Genomic DNA, 4992 nt, shown 5'->3' on the forward strand with positions numbered 1-4992 from the left:
ATGTATCTCATCGGTATGTACATATATTAGTTGTGAATTTGACACTTATGTATCTCCCCCAAATTCGTATGTTAAGCTCTTATCCCAAATGTAATAGTATTTAACCAAATAAGATCCTGAGGGTTAGTCCATGGTCTGATGTGATTAACCCTAATCGTAAGAAACAACAGGGAGCTACGTTCCCTCTCGCCCTGCCACATGAGGACACAGCAAAAAGGTAGTCAGGAAGAGACCCCTCTCTATGCTGACACCTTGATTTTGTACTTACAGTCTCCAGGCCTAGGAGAAAATAAATGTCTACTGGCTAAACCACCCAGTCTGTAGTTCATTATGGCAACCCCAGGTGACCGAACAACGTATTTTAGAAAAAGTGTATTAAAACAGTAGGGCCTATTTTTAAACATTATTAAACTGACAGCATTTTAAAATACCATGCCCATGCTCAGCAATAGAGCATAAGACCCTAAGTTCAACACCCAGGACCATAAACAAAGAATAGGCTGGGTGTGTAGCTCAATGGCCAAGCACCTGCCCAGGTTGCTTCGTTTCAATTCATAGCACTGTGAAATAACAATTAAAAAAAAAAAATACTATGCCCTACTTCTACTGGAATATTAGTCAAATTGGTATATCCTTACAATGACAGGCTATAGAGATTAATGTAATGCCCACATAATCAACTGGGTAGAGAATCAGAAGCAACTCTCCACAACTAGTTTCACTTTATTTATTTAGTCCTTTCTTTTTGGAGACAGGGTCTCGCTATGCAGTTCAGGCTGGCCTTGAGCTCACTTTGTAACCAAGGCTGGTCTCGAACTCACAACCATCCTCCTGCCTCAGCCTCCCGAGTGCTGGGATTACAGGTGCATACCGCCACGCCCGGCTGTTCTTTGTTTTATTATTATTTTTATTTATTTATTTATGTATTTATTTATTTATTTATTTTTGTCTTTTTTTTGAGACAGGGTCTCGCCAGTTTCACTTTCAACTGAAGTCAAATAGCAAAATTATCTTCACTGGGGGCTGTGGACGTAGCTCAGTGGTAAAGCATTGTGTTACATGTGTGAGGCCTCAAGTTTGATCCCCAGAACTGCAAAAATAAAACAGAACAACTTCATTTGGACTACCAAGTACTCTAAAGCACTCATCTCACTGTATATAACTTTTATTAGTCTATTAACTACATTTACCTGTTAAGTAATATGCCCCCCAAATTATTTATATACTCCTTGAAAAATATGCAGAATCTTTTTTACCTTTCTTTTCTGGTTTTGTTACTGTTCTGAGATAAGGCCTCACCGCACAGTCTAGGCTGGCCCCAAACTCACTGCACAGCTCACGCTCACGGTGATCCTCCCTCAGACTCCCAAGTACGGAGATGACAGGCATTCACTACTGCGCCCAGCTTCACTATTTGTTTGTTTTTTAAGTGAAAAATTAAGGTCTTTATATAACATTTAATCATTTAAACAATCTCTAGAAGTAAGTCTTTCACAGACAGACATAAAAGATGAATTAACATATCCAAAGCCATGTAGTTTTAGGAGTAATTCCTTCTGAAGTGAACTTAGCATTAATCAGGGCCCTTCCTGTGAGCCAGGCACTGTGGGTGATACGAAAGCATCAAATATGGTCCCTGCCATTAGCGGTTTAAAGAGCCAAAGATACCCAATAAAGGCCAGTTGTGTGGCACTGTCAACACTTCACCTCCTGCAGCTGCAATCTCACTGAATTCTGAGGAACACAGCCTTTTCCTGGAGAAACTCCTTTCCTCAGCACTTCAGGCCAGGCGTGAGTCTGAAAGTACGTGGACAGTCTTAACAAATACCTGACTGATGGCCAGTATCTCTGAATGACAGTTTTTCCCATTCTGGTGTCCACCATTTATTCTTGGATTGGCAAATGGGCTAAACTGACCTGAGTGCTCCTGGGCCTTTTGGAATGTCACTTTCTTCTGAATGCTTCCATCCACGAGCCCGCCAAAGACATGAACTTTGCTCAAATCAACATCTTCAAGAGCATGTTCTGAGGCAGGAGTCAGGTATACAAGGATTTTTAGAGGAAATAAACCACAACAGTCTTCTCATGTTCTGTCTAGCAGGTAACTAGGAAATCACTCATCCTCAAACATTCCTCGTGGAGAAGTTGTGAATCCAGTTGTGAATCCGATTGTGAATCCAATGAGGCGCACCCAGAAGGCTTTGTCGGCTTTTTTGTTTGAACCATACGACTTTTGGATCTGCCTCGCCAGCCTACTCATCTCCTCCTTTGGCATGTGGTGGGCCATACCCAGACTGGTATGCAGTTTTGGTACTGTGTGGCCTTCACACGTTTCTCTCTGATCAAGGCTCTCAAGAAACATTTGCTCTGCTGGTACAGATGCCTGGATTTTTTGCACAACTGGCTTTTCTTTCTTTGCTGCAACCATCCTCCTAGTGTCTCTGTATTTCTTATCCAGAAAACAAAATAGTTTGAGAACAAGCACAGGCTGTGCTGCCAGTGGGAAAAGTCTCTCTCCCTCTTGGCTCTTGCACTCCATCTTCATCCATGTTCTCTACAATACCTTAGTAATTTTTTAAAGTAAATATCTATAGCATGTTGTACAACACCCGAACACTATAAAATAATCATTAAATATTTTTGTGTACCTCACAATTTTATTTAAACTGCAACTACAACTGCTCTAAAAATTTAAGTCTTTTGTTTGTTTTGTTTTCTGGGGACAGGGTCTCACTATGTAGCTCAGGCTCGCCTTAAATTCATTATGTAGCCCAGGCTGGCCTTGAACTCACAAGATCCTCTTGCCTCAGCCTCCTGAGAGTTGGAATTACAGGCATGCAGCACCACAACCCCACAAATGTTTTAAATAATAATGAGCAGTGAGATGTTATTTACGCTGCCTTATTTATGTGAGGTTTACAGTAAAAAAAGTGTGTATGAGCACATAATTTTAATAGTTTGTAAAGTAAACAGGACTCACTGGTTCTCTACTTCAAAGTACACAATAACATGCTAAAGCTTACTCAAGCAGAAGAGAATATCCTGGGCAGTATAATCACTGGTGACAAATTCATATTAAATTTCATTTATTCTCCATGTTTCCTCTTGATTTTTATAAAATTCACATGGTAATGGTAGAAAGTTTTTTGGATAACCGAATTCACTTATGCAATATAACATTTTTATAACTTTTAGGGAAGTAGTATTTAATAAATTGTAACTAACATTTCTGTCAATTTTTAAAAACATTTATCAAAAATTCCTCCATAGCTGGGCATGGTGTGCACACCTGTAATCCTAGTACTCAGGAGGCTGAGACTGGAGGATCACTGTGAGTTCAAGGCCAGCCTGAACTATATAAGTGAGACCTTGTCTCGGAAGAAAGGGGGAAGGGAAGAAAAGGGGGAGGGAGGGCAAGAAAAAGTGGGGTGAGTATCCCTTCATTAATATATTTGTTATAGGGCAACCCACTTTCTGGGCCCACTTCTGTCTCTCAGAGAGACTCTACCTTTCTCTCAAAAAATTCTTCCTACTCTTAACCTCCTTTGTTTCTAGAATTCATTTCTTGATTGTAGAGACCATGAACTCAGCATTTTAGAAATCTAGCAGGTTGGGAGTTACAATACTTCCCTTATACTATTTGGAAGTCCTATACCATCCCTGTATCACCATGTCTTCCATGATGACTTTCAGATGACGGCACTTAAGATAATGAGAAGGAAGTACTACCAAGAGAGGAGCACAAAATCCCCACAAGAAGTAGCATTAGGGAGCTTCTCCCAGGAGCAAAACCACAGTCTTTTCAGAGATGATTCTGAGAATATCAACAAGACTCCTGGAAGGATACCAAGATCACCATGCCGAACAGTTAATGGCATGGCCTCTCACTACACTCCTTTTCAAAGTAGACAATTAATTGGAATCATTTCATTACCTTTCCAACACTGTGTATTTTATAGGTGGTATAGAATTCTTCATCTGTCACCCTTAAAGAGGAAGTATATATAGCACGTTCAAGAGATAGTAAAAATTTGTAACTCATGGATGGATTTTGGTACATTTTCTTATTTACCTCAATTTTTTTTTTTTACTTTTTTTATTTTTGGGTCTTTTTGAGACAGGGTCTCACTATGCAGTTCAGGCTGTCCTTGAGCTCACTTTGTAGCCCAAGCTGGTCTGCAACTCACAACAATCCTCCTGCCTCAGCCTCCCAAGTGCTGGATTACAGGTGTGCTCCACCACACCCAGCTTAATTATCTCAATTAAAAACAAACTCAACCAAATATAATCATCTTTTATTGTCAATTAAACGTTTTTTTGTGTTACTTGCTTTGACTAATGGAATGGGAGTAGAAGTAAAATAAAGTAAGTCTGAGGCGTAAATTCAAGCTATTTTGCCATTTTATTTTTACATTCTGTAACAGGAATAAAATGTCCTCAGTAGTATCTGCTTTTCCACCTTGGGCTTGGTAACACAAAAGAATTAGTAGAGAAAATGGGCCCACAACCACCACAGAAAATTACTGAGAAGTAAGTATTTTCTGTGCTGTTTTTCAGGAAATAAAATTATTTTGTCGAGTCCAGGTAGACCTTTGTATTTATTTTGCTGTTGACACTGCTTCCCTCTCCCTCTTCAGCTATTTATACGTAAGCCTGAAATAAACCTCTTAATGCCCAAAGCCACTGACACCAAGATCCACTTTGCCAAGATCACCCCCTTAAGAATCATTGGTTCTAGGTTTCAAGAATCATGAACTATTGAAATTGGTCCTAAAAAAGTTCAATTCTGATATCATTTTCAGAGTGCAGCCAAAATAAACAATCATGTGAGAAGTTATTTTTTTCCTTTGACTAGATTATTTATTTCCTTTGACTAGATCCATTTTCCTTTGACTAGATTAAATTTAATTCTTAACTACTATGCATTTCACTTCTGCAGAAACATATGAACATCCATGCATTATTAGGAATATAAAAACATTTTAAAAACCA

At 39.1% G+C, this 4992-nt stretch overlaps 1 pseudogene; it reads right to left on the bottom strand.

Moving 5' to 3' along the window:
- Positions 1-1096: 1096 nt before the first annotated feature.
- Positions 1097-3681, bottom strand: LOC102007219 (annotated as a pseudogene).
- Between the last annotated feature and the right edge of the window lie 1311 nt (positions 3682-4992).

The sequence above is a fragment of the Chinchilla lanigera genome, unplaced genomic scaffold, assembly GCF_000276665.1.
Source record: "Chinchilla lanigera isolate Chin_1 unplaced genomic scaffold, ChiLan1.0 scaffold00071, whole genome shotgun sequence".
Lineage (NCBI taxonomy): Eukaryota > Metazoa > Chordata > Mammalia > Rodentia > Chinchillidae > Chinchilla > Chinchilla lanigera.